Below are 18,365 nucleotides of genomic sequence, written 5' to 3'. Positions count from 1 at the left end.
TGAAAGATCAGTAAAAATTGTGAAAACTAATACAAAATCAAGATTGCTTATTCACAAAAATAAATTTGAACGAAGCTGTTTTTCTTCATCGCAAAGAATAATAAGTTCGCTCCAATGGCTCAGTCAGTGTACGAAAGGTAAAACGATTTTACAAGAGTATGCAAGATGATTTTGGATAAACAAGACAATTGGAGTAACATAAATGTCACAAGATTGAATCATTGCCTATTTATTCTTACTAATACAAAAGAAAACAAAAAATAGTAATTTTTTAAAATCGTTTGATATTGTGGTCTGTATAACAGCAAATCCATGCAATTTAATCGAGGCCGCAACGCAACATCCTTTATACCAGACACCAGGGTTTTGTATATTAGCTTACAAAATGACAAGAGAACATAGGCACACTCGTTTCCCGTACGTGTTTTTAAACATTTCAACAATTCAAGTAAAAACTAAAAAAAAAAAAAAGTGCAATGATGTTCAAATTTAAAACTAAATTTTTACAATGAAAATGATTTGCTGTAAAAATACATGTATGTCCTTCACATTTGAAAAGCCGATGTTCTCTTGCCGATTCAAAGTAACCCGTTGATGACACAAAAATGTGAATCATTTTGAGGTGGCACAACTTATAAGTATAAAATTTCTAAACAAGTTTTCTTATAATCAGTAAACGAGCAATAATTTAAGTCGGGCACCCAAAGTCGTGGAAAAGGCTTACATATACTAGGTTGAGTTGATTTTGCTGTCCAATTTGATGAAAAATTTTGTTTTTGTTTGACAAATAATAGTAAAAATTCCGACACGACGAGCAAAATTATCAAGTTCAAACGACGTTGTAAATTGAAGCTAGTTTTAAACGTTTTCTTTCAAGTCTTTGTTTTATTGCTTCCGTTGTCCTGCAGTGCCACCTTAAAAATATCACCTCGTTGTCACATCAACTAAGCTTAAATTCAGTAAAAATGGTGGCTTATATTCAAACAACTCAACTCAACTGTTTTATATCAATCACTTTAAACAATTCAAAGATACATTGTACTAATCTCCGTGTGTTTTTTTTTTGGACTCGATGCAGACACGAAGTGAAGCGAAGTTCTCTCACAAACGTAACACCTCTTTCAATTTTGGTCAGCCACTATTTCTACTAAAGTTATTTGACAATTCAAAGTTCTTATCTTTGTAGTATTCCCTTCCAATTCAGTGATACCAGTTTATCTTGTTGACCATGTCCTTTGCGATGCTTGCCTCTTCCTTTCCTCTAGGTTTCCTGAACAAATAAACAAATAAAAAATGTCAATTCATTTATTACAAAATGTTCCATTTTTCTCTGTTGGACGGGAAGGATTAAACTTTGTCTACCCAATTACATTTCCGTTCAATTACATTTTCGCTTCTAACATGTTTACCTGAAATGTTTCTCACTGCAAGACCTCCAAAGTTTTACCGTTTAATTCAGAACCCTTGAATCCCTATTCCGAAATTTATCTTACACAGCATCAATAGTTCATGCAAGAGACATTGAAATATTGTGAACGAAACAAAACATGCTGCTTTAATTTGCTGTCGAATTTAGAGTTGAAGCGAATTATTCTCGAAGCGAACTGTCAGCGCACGTGCTGGCTCGCTCTAGTTATACAATCTTTCTTTTCTAACTTTCTGAGCAAAGTTAAAGCAATATTTACCAAAAGCAGTGCTCACCTTTAGATTCACATGAGCGTCACGACTTCTTTCCAAGATTTAAGCTCTTCTTCTTCCTTTAAGAGTACAAACTCGCCTTCAGCAGCGACTAGCACGTCTTCACACATCAACAGACAGCGTGGTTTGATGCAGATTCTACAATTTGTAATGAATATGGATTAGAAACTCAAGCCAATCGCCGACAAATACGTCAGAGATTTTGCACGGACTTTTTTTTGCACGCTTTTCGGTCAGCGAATCAGGAAGCGTGAAACTGAATGAAAGACATCGCACGTTTATCTATCATTTTTTCTTTAGCTGGGTTGTTTTTGCCCAGACTTTAAATGGGCTCAAATTTAAAGGCGCTTCTTGGCAAACGAGGACACATTGTGACGAACACGTTGTTGCTTATGACGTTTTCTTGAGCGAGCAAACGGGGAAACATTTGTTGCCGACACAGAATGTTTCTGAAAGAATTCAGAAACAATTTTTGTGTCCGAAACGAATGTTGCATGCGCGGGCAAACGGGGAAACATCCACACTGTGTCCTCGTAAGGTGTATCGAAACAGTTTTTACTGGATAAAATGTGACAAATCCAATCAGCTTTTTACAGTGTTCTTCACCTAATCTGAAACTAAAGGTATAATTTATTTCTTGAAAGGAAATCGACATTGTCATGACAACGATAAACAGAAAACCTCAAAATTAGTAAAACTTAAATTTTGCGCGATCCAGATTTTATATACACAAGCTAATACCAAAAACTTAGACCGAGAGGTGAACACAACTTTTGTAAAAACAAAAACAAAACGAGTTTTAAAGTTTGCTTGGCGTTGCATGCATGTTTTCCGGGAAGTTGGCTATGGGTCATTTTCCACCGTGGGGGGTGGGGTGGGGGGTACTACCTAAGTCTTTGGCCGGGTGGAGGTGTGCCGCTCGCTTCCGAAAAGCCCTTACTGCTACCCTTACCCTAAAGGGAATATTTAACGTACGTTTTATGAAATTCGCATATTAATAAACGTTATGATGTAAGAAACTACCATCTTTTCAGACTTTCTTCAACAGCGTTTCTTTTTTTGGTGTTAATGATAATCTTGTGCCTTCCTAAGCCTTATGTTTTCCCGTGCTTGTTGTCGGTTGTATTTTCCCCTTGTTTGACACCGGTTGAGTATTTACGGATTAGGACAGGTTTAACCAATAAATGAATTCGGTCTGTATGAAAACAAAATTAGATGTTACGAAAACTCTTAACGAGGTCAGATATTCTCTATTTTGGCATTTCGAGACGAAACGTTAACGAATACTTGATCGGTGAAATATTTTTTTCCAATTGCATTTTAGTTTATTCGACAAAACCGTCATTATTACAATTTTTGTATGATACCAATGTTAATTGAAACAGTCTTTATGTCGGCGGAGCAATGGTAAATGGTTTTAACCAATCACATTGCTCGCCGTGTCATGTTATAAATAGTATCATTTCGATTCTTGTTAATCGGTCGTCGGCGACCGCTTCACGAAAGCAGGCAAACACTTTTTTTCTGTATAAGAATATTGTTTCCGCCCAGGCTGAATATTTTTATTTTTCTGCCGATGTTAGCCTGAAAATATTCTTGTGAATATTCTTAGATGACAATTCCGTTTTAGAGTGTTGTAGTTGTAGTAGTGTTGTAGTTGTAGAGTGTATTTGGGTCATTAATTAACAGTGTTTGATGTTCGGCTTAGCTCATTTCTTTTGTGCTGTATACCATACATATGTATTAGGCCCGGTTCAAACATCGAACTTTTCATGTGCCGAACGTAATACCTATTTGGGTCGGCCTCAATAATTAAGTTCGACAGTTGATTCAAACGTCGAACTTTTTCATGTACCGAACTCATTCTGTGCCCAGAAGAAAACAATGACTTTTCTAGTCCTGCAAGTCGTACACTTTACGAAATGAACGAGAACACTGTTCACACAGCAGTTTTGGAAGTACAGTTGCCAGGCTCTGGTCAATGTCTTTATTATCAACCAGTTCTGTAATTTAACTAAGTTTCCAGTCTTGTTTTTTCTTTCCTTTCATTCAAGAGATATATTCAAAAACAGAAGACGAAACAGGATACGAATGCAATCCAATAACAGCAAGAGTTTGAGCGTTGGAAGAAAATCATGATTATTTTGCGGTCCAGAGGGTCTCCAGATCGTTACCTTCAAAGTTTTATGCATGACCGCGTTCATGGCTAATGTTAAGGTTGGTGGGCCTTACATGTACCGTTCATCAAACTGCTATTAGCATCGAAAATTTGGCTAGTGCAGGTTTTATCGTTTTATTGGCAAGTTTTGCCGTTTAGAGAAAGGAAGAATTTATACGGTTTAGTTTAATTAAACAGATAATAGCATTGTATTTACAACTGAATTTTCAACACACAAAATCATATTCTTTTCAAAATCTCAGCCTCTGGTCTATTCTTAAAATATTCTTAAAATTTCGCAAATTTTAGGCTCGATATTGTTATCAAATAAGTTCTTATATAAAAAAAGAGTGTAGGGGAACATGATATACCAACGTAGAATGGCGCAATGTTAGTTTACCTTAAAGTAACTATTGTTAGCGGCTACAAATTTTAGCGATTTTAGCGAGTTGGGTTAAAATCGCTTAATAAAGTGCTCGCAAAAATTTGTCTCGGTCAATTTTAATACCGGTACTCGTTAAATAAAGTACTGTCCGCTTTGTTTCCTTGTGGTATTTTTAGTTATTTTTTTTAGGCGTTTTTGTACCCTCACCTTAACTGGGCTCAACACAGTTTCTAGAACCAATTGTTTTAATGATTAAATCGGCTTTGGGTCTTTGCCCTTAGCCACTTTACTCCATCTAAAATTGTCTGTCGTATTCGTGTGCACAGTAAACGAGCGCGGGCATGCAGCCCACTAGTTTGTAAATCCCTAGCCTAGGGAGGGTGAGAAAGGCATAAAAGAACAAACTCACTTCAAATTTTTAAAAGAATTTTTCAATCGACAATGCTTATTATGTTTCTCTTTGGGGTGGGAGGGGAGGTACTTAAACTGATTTATAGCCAGGCCACGAGACAAAACATCACAAGCGGGAGGGGGGGGGGGGTCCAATACATTGAAGAAACAAACCCCCTTGTCCAGGCCCCGCACGTGTCCTATGCTATACATAACAATAACTGTTGCATAAGAAGCTTGCACACGTGCCTTCAATGTTGCACTATTAAAATAAACCAAATTCACCAGGAAAAAAGACAAAAAATTCTATTCACATAGCAAATAATCTCTTTACTGAACATTTATTTCCATCTTACTTATATGTTCATTAAAAACTGGTTTACACATTATCACTAACTTCTTAAATTTTTCGAAAAATTGCTAAATTAAATAGTCGCTAAATCTTGCTCTGAAAAAGTCGCTAAAATAAGAAGCCGCTAAAAATAGTAACCTTAAGGTAAATTGGAGAGAAAAAGATACGTCCTGAATTAAAACACAGAACTGAACGGCTAGGATAAACTTGACCAAAACTTTCCAGTATAAATGCAAGACAGGTAAAACTTAATAGAAATGGCAGTTGGGCGAAGTAGAATTTTATTTTTTGCCCTAAGTCACGGTAGACAATTTTCTCTTGTTATCACATCCATGTAAAAACTAGAGAGCAAGTTTTAGTTAGATTAACGAACAATCGAGAAAACGCCGTACATCTGTTGAATGTATGATCAGAGGCGAAATTGGAGATTAATAAAAATTCAAAGCTAAACAAATGTTTTGTGCCGACGGGAGATTACTGTTTCCTTCTGAAACAGCCCGACTGCGTTTCTATGAAAAAAAAAAATGAGTTAGGTCCACAAATTTCCTGTCAATTTATCTCATACAATGCGCTGTATTCTGCGACTTATGGCTTCAGTTTGTGCTCAAATTAAAACAAAACAGCTGAGTAAAAACATTTTTTTGGAAAAAAAAAATTAAAAGACATCGTCAATGAATGAAGTCTCTGATCAACGAAATTACCAACTTCACTAGAAATCTCTTTTCAAACATGCAGAGCGAAAACAATTGTTACGGAAATTACACAATGCAAACATTGATATGCAAGTGCTATGTTGAATGCCGGTGCGGCCGTACAAGTGTTAAGACGCAGTGTTGATAAGACTATATACAAAACCAAACTATAGCCAAGCTATCAAGAAACTCATTCTCTCGAACCACCCTTGCGTATCGACCATGACGGTGAATAATACAAAATCACTTGCAAATTTTTTCAACGAAACGAGGTCAGTGTTTTATTGCCCGAGGTCGCATCATTTCATCTGGGACTTACATCAAACTTCTCTGAAGATTATTCTCGCCGTCACGACCATTGCTTGTCCCGTTACCATTCTGTTAAACCTCTTGGTGGTAATAGCAGTGAAGACGAGAAGAGAACTAAAACAATATTCAAACATCTTGCTGTCTAGTTTGGCAGTGGCTGATCTTTTGGTAGGCGCTGTATCTATGCCACTGACTATCACTTTAGACGCGTTAGGTTTGCAAAGAATTTTCGTGGAGAATATTAACTGTACTATAGATATCATAAGTCACTGTGTACTGTATACTGTATGCGGTGTGTCGTTTTTAGTGCAGAATGCACTATTGTGATGGTTTGGTGGGTTGGCGTTTGCTAACCCCTAAACCACTAAACCACTAAACCACTAAACCACTAAGCCACTAAACCGCTAACGCGGTGTAAACTTTTAATCACCAATTAATTAATTAATATCAATTAATTAATTATTTCTGTAAAGGGGGAGGGGATGGAGAGCACCTGACCGTGTGCCCTTGGTAAATCGGGGAGTCCATTACGATACCTACAATTGAAGAACTCAAGGTATATATTTGTTTCAGAAAGCACTATGCTCTCCTTGTGGTACAATTCTTTCTGGAAAAAATACTTTGTGCTAAACGCATGCGCAGATCAGTCTTCATCACGAACATTGCGTTTTTCTTCTGCAGAAGGATTCGTGTAGACTCCGTGGCCCCAAGTTAAAACCACAAATTAATTGAATTAGACAGTAAGGCGTCATAGCAGATCATGTGAAATATTTCTTGATATGGCAATGCTGTTTTCTTAGAAAAGGTGATCTAGCATCTCATAATTAATTGATAACCTGATAACATCTGTGTTATAATCAATGTCGCCTTCTTTGCAGAAAATAAATCACGTACCATAAAATCATGTTAATCCGTTTTTGACAAAAAAAAAGTATGTTAATGTTTTTGACAAAAAAAAATATCTCTTGCTGTTTCAATAAAAACTTCGCTAAAATTAAATAAAGTGACGTGTTTAGAAATTTTGTATTAAAGCCTAACGTGGTGTGCTTTTCTGCGGTGACCTGTGTCCGTGGCGTTAATTTAATTAGACTTAAAAGGCATCACAGCGATCTGCGAGAAAAAAAAAAATATCATGTTAATCCGTCACTTCCTTTCCTTTTATTTGTTCTCCATCGGTTGAACTAACCTCCGTTTTATTTTGTAAAACCTCTGCCGCTTTAGTGTTTGAACATGCTTTCGTGACGGTTCCGACATTTCTTGAAAGAAATCTTCACACTACTGCTTCTCGGCTTCTGCTTGAGTGAGCGTGTGACGTGTTCACAGCGCTTTCGTAAATCGTAATTAGGTATGCAAAAACTTGCACCGGGATTTTCGGCGTGAACACCTGATAACCAGGAAACAAATATCCTAGCTGTACTGCGTTTTAAAAACCCTTTCGAAAGATGTTTTTTGTTAGATTTGTTCTTTAGTTTTGAGATCGTCTTTCGTGCAGTTTAAACCGTAACTTAATTAAATTAAAAAATGTCATCGTGTCGCCGTAAAAAAAAAAAAACAAGAGTTTCATGTTACGGCATTTTCAAGGAAAAAAAAGTATTTTGTTACAAACGAACGAAGTGTCGTGTTACGTTTGCAAAGATTAACGTAAGGAACACCTAGGAAAGAATACAAGTAGCCTGTGAACAGTTTTTCCGAAAGTAAAGTAAAGCAAATAAACACGAACATATATAAAACATCATACTTTCAATTGTTCCATATTGCATTCTGCACTTACCAAATCATCGAGATTTTTTCATTTGCTTCTTATTTCTTGGGAAAGGTACGTGGCGGTAGAAAAATGCATGAAGTACAAGGTTATTGTTACAAAAGACCGTGTAAAGAAGTACGCGGGAGTTGCATGGCTTTCGGCATTACTAACGATTGCGCCAGTAATAGCAGTGGAAACCATTGGTGTCCGTTATGAACTTATGTTAGTCGTTGATGTTATAATGAGCATTTTCTGGGCTGTATGCTTTTTTGTGATAACATGGTTTTATGTCAAGGTTTATATGGGAGTGCGAAAATCGAACCGAGTTCAAATCCTCCTAGTGAAGACTCTGATCCAAGCAAAGCTTGAAAGAAAGGTTGCTTACACGACTTTCTGGCTAACGCTTTTCGTCGGTATGTCGGGTATTCCGACTATCATCGTTTATTTGCTCGGCACAGTTTCTCCAATTTTTCGCGAGAGTTCCAGTTATCGATGGGCAGATACAATGCTTCAGTTAAATTGTCTCTTCAATCCACTGCTGTATTTTTACAGAAACCGCCGCTTAAGGAAAGCTGCACTGGAGCTGTTAAGGTGCAGAAAATCTCGAAGAATCAAGCCAGCACTTCACACTAGGAGACGACGCTATTCCGTAGCATCGCTAGATGTTGAAGAGCTTCAAATCGGGAAAACAAGCCCCCGCTTGGTAAGATTAGAATCTTGCGGGGCAGTGATGTCTCCGGGGACGGTTCGGCGAGATTTGAATACGACAGAAAAAGAAAGACCTACATCAGCTCCATCGAAGGTAGCAAACGACAAGGTCTACACACAACAATGCAACAAACTCGTTGTAACAGTTCAGATTGAAAATGACCCAAGAAAGGAACGTATTCACATTCTGAATTACCAAAGGACACCACGGAGCTTATAAGATCTCGACATCGTCTAGTTGGTAAAATTGCGCGATCAACGTCGCTGAACGAAAACTCCTTCATCGCACTAACAAACTGTCATCAAAATGCAGGAGAGGAAAAATTCCTGAGATCGAGGTCATTGCCAATATTGTCAACAAACTTTAACATATTGGATAACAAACTAACTGTTTCTGCGTCTACTAATTGGAAAGAACCTGCGTGGAACAGTTACGAGGAAACGAAACTTTAGTCAATTAAAAGTAGTGCTTCATAATATTCAAGTTGCCTAGAACTATAAAAGTACAAAAAAATTGATTATCAAAAGTAATCATGTGCTTGGTTTGGTTTGCTTACTGTATAACATAATTAAAGCATGCTTTTCTTAATCAGAGAGAAACAGGTTTTCTCAAGTTGTCGGGGAAAAAGGAAAAGTCATGATTTGGTTTATGCTCTGCTTGGAACCAGTTGCATGTTTTTGCGCGCTTTGGTACAGTTTGCATGGTTTCCCGCGTTGGTACAGTTTGCATGGTTTCCCGCCCTTTGGTACAGTTTGCATGGTTTCCCGCGCTTTGACACAGTTTGCATGGTTTCCCGCCCTTTGGTACAGTTTGCATGGTTTCCCGCCCTTTGGTACAGTTTGCATGGTTTCCCGCGTTGGTACAGTTTGCATGGTTTCCCGCCCTTTGGTACAGTTTGCATGGTTTCCCGCGTTGGTACAGTTTGCATGGTTTCCCGCGTTGGTACAGTTTGCATGGTTTCCCGCCCTTTGGTACAGTTTGCATGGTTTCCCGCGCTTTGACACAGTTTGCATGGTTTCCCGCCCTTTGGTACAGTTTGCATGGTTTCCCGCCCTTTGGTACAGTTTGCATGGTTTCCCGCGCTTTGACACAGTTTGCATGGTTTCCCGCCCTTTGGTACAGTTTGCATGGTTTCCCGCCCTTTGGTGCAGTTTGCATGGTTTCCCGCCCTTTGGTACAGTTTGCATGGTTTCCCGCGCTTTGACACAGTTTGCATGGTTTCCCGCGTTGGTACAGTTTGCATGGTTTCCCGCCCTTTGGTACAGTTTGCATGGTTTCCCGCCCTTTGGTACAGTTTGCATGGTTTCCCGCGTTGGTACAGTTTGCATGGTTTCCCGCCCTTTGGTACAGTTTGCATGGTTTCCCGCGCTTTGACACAGTTTGCATGGTTTCCCGCCCTTTGGTACAGTTTGCATGGTTTCCCGCCCTTTGGTTCAGTTTGCATGGTTTCCCGCGTTGGTACAGTTTGCATGGTTTCCCGCCCTTTGGTACAGTTTGCATGGTTTCCCGCGCTTTGACACAGTTTGCATGGTTTCCCGCGTTGGCACAGTTTGCATGGTTTCCCGCCCTTTGGTACAGTTTGCATGGTTTCCCGCCCTTTGGTACAGTTTGCATGGTTTCCCGCGTTGGTACAGTTTGCATGGTTTCCCGCGTTGGTACAGTTTGCATGGTTTCCCGCGTTGGTACAGTTTGCACGGTTTCCCGCGTTGGTACAGTTTGCATGGTTTCCCGCGTTGGTACAGTTTGCACGGTTTCCCGCGTTGGTACAGTTTGCATGGTTTCCCGCGTTGGTACAGTTTGCATGGTTTCCCGCGCTTTGACACAGTTTGCACGGTTTTCCGCCCTTTGGCAAAGTTTACATGGTTTCCCGCGCTTGGCACAGTTTGCACGGTTTCCTCCCGCCGCGAAAAAAAAGAAAACTAGGCCTAGACACAAATATCCCAAAAAATTGCCCTAAACCCTAAAAATCTCTCAAAGAGTTTCTAAATATCCCCAAATTTTCTGTTTTTCTCGAGTGACAGTGGGTTTATCTTTAATAGAAATAGCTTCACTTGGCTTCTTTGCTGGCTCCGCCATGTTTGAAACTTACTTCCCTTAGAAATTGTGGGGTGTATTAGAAATAGGAAGCACTGCTGCAAAATTGGATTGCAGTCCAGCAGTCACTTATTTGTAAACAATGGGACAAAATTATCATTTCATAGGACTTAAAAATAAAGCAGCAAAATAGAACAATTTTTCTTCCAAGTCATCTAAATATCCCCCACAAATCCCCTTTTGTTTTCTAAAAATGTTTAAAAAAATCTCCTGATGCACTAAAAAACCTAAAAAATATCCGGCTTTTTATGTCTAGGCCTAAGAACAACGTCTGATCGCAGGTTAAATTAATTATACAATCACATCTCTTCTTGAAACAAAAGTTAGAAAACGTAATGAGAATTTAGTAGAATTAATCCTAAATCTCTCTGTTACAGCTATTGGAGATTTGCATTTGTTTTGAGATACACAATGAAACAAAAAATCCCTAACTTTTTCCTGACGGTGATCACAAAATAATTTTGATCGAGAATATGCAAAATTAAAAATAGTAGTTTAAACTCAAATGTATCAATAGTTCATCTACTGTAATTGCTCAGATTCCAGAGGACGGAGAATATTACTTTGTTGGTGGTGCCTGTCCTTATGGTTACGTTATGACAACCTGAGTAGAAGTAAATGATCTTTAGGAGTCATATGAAAAGTTGTTAGTCAATTCGAGTCAATCTTGAAATCATTTTGAGTTGCTGGTCGTTGAAACTGATTGCCCAGAATTGTATACTAATTTAAGAATTTTGGAGAGTTAGTATTCAGTGATGGTTAGTTTCAATCCATTTACATTGTATGTTTAATCAAATTTCTGTTGTTTGGTGTCATTGTGCATCTTTCTTGTCTAGCATTTTGATGGTTTTAATCCCAATATTTCAGAGGAACCCTTAAGGGGTGCTCAAGGGGGATTCCCTGAGGAAGCCAGGTTAAGTTTTGCTTTGATCAATGCATACATGTAAGAACACGTGAAAAACTGTGGGCAAGAACGCCGCTTCGAATTTTGGCCAAATTGAACATCGTCAAAACAACTCGAAATTTTGCAGAGGCCCTGCTAGGGGGAGTTGTCGTGTCGCTTATCTAAATTTAAATATGTCCCGTGTCGCTGTTGTATCACTCTTCATGTCGCTGTCGGTAACTAAATTGAAGGAAATCTGCTTGTCCTTGTCGGAATTTAAGTTTTTTCAGAAGGGTTGTCATTTGTCGCGATTTTATTTTATGTGCTGTCGCTACTTTTTGGGCAATGTCGCTTGTCGGAATTTACCCTGGCAGGGCCTCTTTGCATGCAAGTTGTTTTGACAATGTTCAATTTAGCCAGAATTCAAAGTGGCGTTCTTGTCTGCCACCTTTCAAGTTGTTTACCTGGGTCCTGGATTGCAATAAAGTCACCAAATTTGAATAAACAAATGGATAATATTCCCTTCTTCTTCCATCCAGAAGTTCCTTGTCTCCTCCTGTTGAAGAAGAAAAGTTTAGAAACATTTTACAATGTAGACTAAATGACTGATTTGTGGCTAACGTGGTCAGACCTTAACAGTTTGTAAAAGTTAGTCCCCTGCCAGATGAAAGGCATTTTGACACAATATCCTGAGCCAAGGACCAGCAATACCAAAACCATTAGATACAGCTGTAGCATACCCTGTACATGTTTAAAAATTCAGCTTTTTGTCAACTAGACTACTTGTGCATCGTAATGTAGTCTGCATACGTGTTCAAGCCTAGTGGCCCATCAGACCAGAGCAGCTTATCCTCTCTGGTTTCAGTAGCATTGCAGTGACTTGGAGTATTTCAACCCACCCCCCCCCCCCACTCCCCCGGATGGGATGCTCATCCATCACAGCCCTGGTTACCCCAGCATCAAATTCGCCGGTACTACTTTAATTGGTTCAAACCTCTGCCTGATAATCGCCAAGTACTACATCTACTCTGCTTCAAGAGAACAAGAACAGTACTATTTCGAAGCCTTCGGGGCTTGCTTTCCTCAAAAGTAAACTATCTATTGAAAAGAGTATGTGCAAATCACAAATCATTCTTTAAATAAAACGTAAGCTAACCATTTCCTATAAATGTAACTAAGTAAAAACAAACTTGTATTACAATTTGTCCGGCAAACCATGTTATCAAAAAAAAAAAAAAAAAACCTTCCAGGATAGAAGCCCTTATTTGATTTTGCATTCTTGTATTGAATTTCTTTTTCCTTTTCTTTATTTTAGTCTGTAACTTATAAGTCAATGTAATCTAAGCTGTCCTTTTGTTTATTCTTGTCTGTAAATAGTAACTAAATGTAAATTATGCTGTGTTTTGTAAGTTTTCAACTGTTCAATAAATGTGTTTGCAAACAAAAAAAAAAAAACAAAAAATTCGCCGGTACCCATTTATACATTTGGTTGGAGAGACTCGCTCAGAGGCACTCAGTTAGAGAAAAGTGTCTTGCCCAAGAACACAACACAATAACCCTGGCCAGGGCTCAAACCCAGGCCACTCAATGCGAGTCCAGTGCACTAACTATAAGACCACCATGCCTCCCACGTCATAATGTAGTAGCAGAAACCCAGAAGGGTTGAAACGTGTAATGCGCACGCACAGCGTTTGAATATTCATTTTGCTAAGCACCATATTTGGAAACATATTTTTTTTTGGTTTTGCGGTAAGTTGCTTAAATTTCGACCTAAACGCCGTAAATTTCTTACAGAAACTAAAGAAATACATTAAGTGTATCGAAGTGAAGTTCTCCAGACTACTTTTTAAGTTTTGCGGTAAGTTGCTTAAATTTCGACCTAAACGCCGTAAATTTCTTACAGAAACTAAAGAAATACATTAAGTGTATCGAAGTGAAGTTCTCCAGACTACTTTAAGAAGATGAAACAGGAGAAAATTTAACCAAATTTAACTTTATTTAACCAAGCTTGTTCAAAAACAAGATTACGCCATCAAGCGCGAGCTAGCGCGCGCTTTTTTTTAATCCAAATGTAGTAATTTTGATTGGTTAAATGTTTCTCCTGATTTTCCAAATATGGTACTTAGTGTAAACGAATGCAAACGCTTTGTACAATGCGAATCATAGGGAGTTACACGTTTCAACCCTTATGGTTTTCTGGTAGTAGTAAGTCACCAGATTATTATTTTTTTGACATTACTTAATAAGATGTTTCCTAAGTTACAGTAGTAGACTGTAAAATCTGTTTGAAGTTAAAATGTAGGTTCAATCATAGCTTGTAAACTTTTAAAGGATCCTAGTCAACCATGATGCTTTGCGCGTATCAAGAGCCTAATCCGCCATTTTAAATGCCATCTAATTTCGAGTGTTTTGAATTGTGGCCGACAATCCAAGCGCATCCTCGCGTACGCAGTATATTCACATCTTAAACTACCATCAAAGTCTTAAGTAATTATCTGTGCTTCATTTCGAGCGTTTATTTTATTGGTTTCTTTTAATTTGCCGTTAAAATATTCGTTTGTAAGTAGGATGCCCGATGTCATCTCGCGTTCCAAAGCGTGGTCGGCCGAAACTACTGAACAAACAAAGAGAATTCTTTCGCGACAATCAACGTTCGACCTCTGGAATCAAAAGCAAGATAGCCTTGGCATCAAAGGGCTTAGTTATAGCCAGTTTGCAGGAATATGACACTTGTTTTATTCTTGGAAGCCGATTTTTAGTTCCACATAATTTGCATATGTTATAGCACTCAAGCGCGGCACTTCGAGACTTCGAGTAGGACAACCAGGAGATTTAGCCGTTCTCTTTCCACTCCACGTAATCTTGCAGAAACAAATCTTACAAAGGAAAAGGGAATACGAATACTCTATAACATAAGAAAAGATTTTGAATAGTAAGCTTAGAGAAAATTATTTCATTCCTCAGCACTCGAACGGAGTCCGCCAAAGAGCAAAGAAGCAAATTGAAGCGATCGCTTCTCCGCTCTCATTTTGCACTGCGCGTCTGACAACAGACAAACTATAAATATCTGTGCTTCAAGATGACCCCGGAGATCAAGATTCTTTGATAACTATTAGGCTGTTACCATCTTCGATGTTCATTCCTTACATTCTGGCAGATCTTTTAAAGTTGATTCGAGGGAAAACTTTCGCGCGTTGTCAAATTTTGTCGCGGTCTGTTGACTTTGTACGCGCGTCACATGTAATCTGAAACGAGACTCCCCGCAGTTGCCCGAATATAAACAATAATAGAGGCGTGGCTGACTAGGATCCTTTAATATTAGTACCAGCAAAAGCTAATTAGTTTATACTTCATTTATTTAGATTAATTTAATTATTTCAATTTATTTTAATAAACAATATTTAGTGTTGAAATAAATAATTATTTACCTGAGCCAGGTTAATAAAACAATTTGAAGATTTCCATACCTGACTAACTGATGTCATCATCAGACTTTTTGTTAAATTCAACTCATGTCCAGCTGCAATCGATCTTTCCTGGTACTTGCCACCATGGAATCTGAAATGAAAGAATTGAATTTTTCATCTAAAAGTAACTTTTATATGAGCTACACTGGTACTGAACTTAAAGGATATTATACAGTGGGATTCTGCCTTGCAGCCAACTTAATGTTAGTAATTATAAGCATTTAAGGCCCAAAGAATTCTTAATCATTTATTCTCTTATTTTAAGAGCTTCATTTTACAATCAACCTAGCTGTTTATAAAACATGATATGGCCCAGTTAAGAGCGTTTATATATCAATAGAGTTTCTATAGAGGAGCAGGGATGGCGCAGTGGTGAGAGCACTTGCCTCCCACCAATGTGGCCTTGGTTTGATTCCGGCCCTGTGCCGTATAGTGATGTACATGCAGGGTTGAGTTTGTTGTTGGTTCTTGTCCTTGCTCCAAGGGTTTTTTGTCCAGGTTCTCTGGTTTTCCTCCCTCCACATAAACCAACACTGCCAAATCCTACTTTGACTTAGATAGAGAACCTGCATGGAAACCAGCAGGTTTCTCATGTTTCTAAATCTTTTGACTTTTTCCGGGTCTTAGAAAACTGTCTGAAGCGCTTTGAGTTATGAAGCTTAGATAAGTTTAGTACAAAGTGTTCAATTATTAGTCTCTGGCTCGATAAATGATTTAACTGTAGAGTCTCAATCTCAAATTTTAAAACAAGGGTCTCGCCATCTTGGAAAGTCTTGGATTAACCAAATCAGTAAGCCCCTTCCGGAGCATTTACTGTTTTGTCTAGGACTGTTCCATAGTAAGCTTAAGGCCAATCGTGAAGGATTGATTGAAATTATTGTGAGATGAATGATGTCCAAGAACAATTTATGTTTTCAATTGGCACATGTTGAAAGCTGTTCTGAATGTGACCACAAAATCAAAGTTTTCATTTCAACTGGGTATGTACATGCTGCAGTGTAGGCACAATAATTTTGTCAATTAAAATGCCCTTCATAGTTTTTTACAACCTGCTAGGGTGGGGAATGGTCCCTCAAAAAATGCATATAAGTCTCACAGAATTTTGGCCAAACTTCAGGTTTCTCGATCATTGTCTCAATTTTGTATTTGTTTTTTAAGACTATATACAAGTTTTGGGCTTGCAGTAAAGATATCAGTCTCACTGCCTCACAAAGTCTCAAATTAACCATTCAACACCCGTTTTACCAGACTTGATAGCTGCAGGGTAATCACAAATTCTTCTCCCACCAGGAATGTAATACAATGTAATTTGTCTGTGTTAATCTCCCAAGTTCTGTAACACAGCCATTCTAACCCCCTCCCCCTCACATCACCTCTCCCTTTAACCCCTTGCCTACCAAGGACGTATATATACGTCCTCTCTTCTGTCACGCAACGACTGAGGACGTATATATACGTCCTCAACCAAAGGACATCACTGAAAGCCTGGTTGTTTGTGATGCTTTGAATAAATCATCCCTGGTAGTTGAGAAAGGTCTGGCACTACTTTCGAAACACCGCTGACCCAAACAGATTGCTTTTTGCTCAGACAATTTACAAAATGGCGGCTTGTGTGCGTGAAGGCAGAATGGACACAGATGAAGTTATTGCTGAACTTTTTGCCGATCGCGACTCTGATGTAAGCAATTTAAGTCACAGCGAATTAAAGCCAAGTGATTCTGAAGAGTCTGAACTAAGAAGAAGAAGAAGGTGGCGAAGAAGAAGCTTCGATCGATCGAAGAAATTGAACCTCCAAATGCACATGGTCAAGGAGTTCACCGGGGAGCTGTACGAGTCAACAGTACAGTAAGAGAATGCGGAAAAGGGAGAGGAACTCATTGTTAATGCTTCATCTAGGTTTACTTTAATATTTTATCTGAAAAGATGCCATTGCTTAGCCAAATTTAGAATCTCATTAAATATTCAAAATGGCCGCCGGTTGCTTGGTGTACTTGGCCCTGGTAGGCAAGGGGTTAATGGTCTTTTCAGTGGCCCCTTCTTACAAGTGAGGTGCAGGATTGCAGAAAAACAATTCTGATCAGAGTTTCACAGAACAAGTTATGAGAACATAAGCTGAAAAGTTACTCAATGAGATGTTAATGTGCATATTATACTAATAGCCATCAGTAAATTAATTGTTTTACAATCCCGCACCTTGGCTCCCCCTCTCCCCTCTGCACCCTCCCTCTCCAACCCCTAAATGCTAATGTCCTGCAACAAACAACTATGGCTGACACAGCATAAACTTAGATGCACATTTTCAATACAGATCGCGAATGAACATTTAGTTATACTAGGAGTTTCTCGCCAAGGAGAGAAACACATATTTATCACTGACAGTCAACTCCTTGACATTTTCTATAAAAAAAATTCAAATTCCCCAGCCCCGGGACAAAATAATTGGTCAAAATCCCCACCAGGGAGCAATGAAAGGTGGTCAGATGTCCTTCAAACCTTGTTGCAGGGGATCATATACGACCAAAATCCTTACCCTGGGGCCATCACGTACGATCAAAATCCCTACCCTGGGGACCGACCTCACGATCAAATTCCCGTGGTTAGCCTGACCCCCTCCCCCCCCCCCCCCGGGCTTAACATTAATAGGTGCATTACATGTAAGTCTGAGAGGCTGTCTCTGTAAGAACCGAGAGTCAATTTGGCTAAAAAAATAGAATTCGCTCGAAGTCCCTCCACTGATTTCTTCTAAAAAAGGTAACAGATATGATAATAGATTTCTTGATGAAATCTGGATGCAAACCTTTCACACCTCCTGGTGGCCTCGGCGGCCATTGGTTGGATCATGAAATTTGGTTAAGTCAAACCCTTCGCTCCAATAAAAAAATTTTGATTTTGATCGTTATAAAAACAATATTTGTAAACAACAGGCCTTGTTCTTTAAAACTGGATGAACCGCATTGAACAGCTCTGATTATCAAGAAAGAGACTGGTCAGGATTTAAAGTCTGGATAATTATTTTGGGCGTTATCAGCGTTATCACCAGGTCAAATTTTACTCAACTTTATTTAGAAGAATATCAAAAGTGGTTCGTACTCACAAGTTAGACTGCATATCAGCAGCAAGCTCCAGCCTTCTGCTCTAAGAATATGTAGAAATATTTGACCGCTCTCCACTCCTTCGTTTGTTGATGAGGGGTGAAAGAAATGCTATACTCGGCGGATGTGGCCATGTTGTCATCGTAAACTTCACTTTCAGTACCAAAAAGAGAAAAATTTTGTTAAGACACTATAAATGGATTGAGCTCACTGTGAAGGAAGAAACTTCCTAGCAATCCAACATAATCTGAGGGGAATTTACCTGTTCGAGAACGTCCATTTTACAGTAGTGTAAATCAATCTTCTACCGTCCGCCATGTTGTTTTTAACAACCACTGACCAGTTTGATCGTCCGCTCAGCAGGCACGGAAGTACGGAGAGAGGAGAGTGGG

At 38.7% G+C, this 18,365-nt stretch overlaps 1 long non-coding RNA gene across 2 annotated transcripts; it reads right to left on the bottom strand.

The window, feature by feature from the left end:
* Nucleotides 1–870: 870 nt before the first annotated feature.
* On the bottom strand, nt 871–18,301 carry LOC144638772 (uncharacterized). 2 transcript variants are annotated; one of them, XR_013568002.1, is made up of 6 exons: nt 18,236–18,301; nt 17,976–18,126; nt 14,882–14,972; nt 11,879–11,970; nt 1,702–1,836; nt 871–1,270 (listed from the first exon to the last, which is right to left on the bottom strand). It is a non-coding gene; the product is annotated as an uncharacterized LOC144638772 (long non-coding RNA). The 2 variants fall into 2 exon arrangements; XR_013568001.1 differs by lacking the exon at nt 17,976–18,126 and having other exon boundaries at nt 18,236–18,292.
* Nucleotides 18,302–18,365: the final 64 nt, after the last annotated feature.

Source organism: Oculina patagonica, chromosome 14 (assembly GCF_052425735.1).
Source record: "Oculina patagonica isolate OP01 chromosome 14, crgOcupat, whole genome shotgun sequence".
In the NCBI taxonomy this organism is placed as follows: domain Eukaryota; kingdom Metazoa; phylum Cnidaria; class Anthozoa; order Scleractinia; family Oculinidae; genus Oculina; species Oculina patagonica.
The sequence above is the reverse complement of the archived record's forward strand: the minus strand, read 5'-3'. Positions and strand labels throughout refer to the sequence as shown.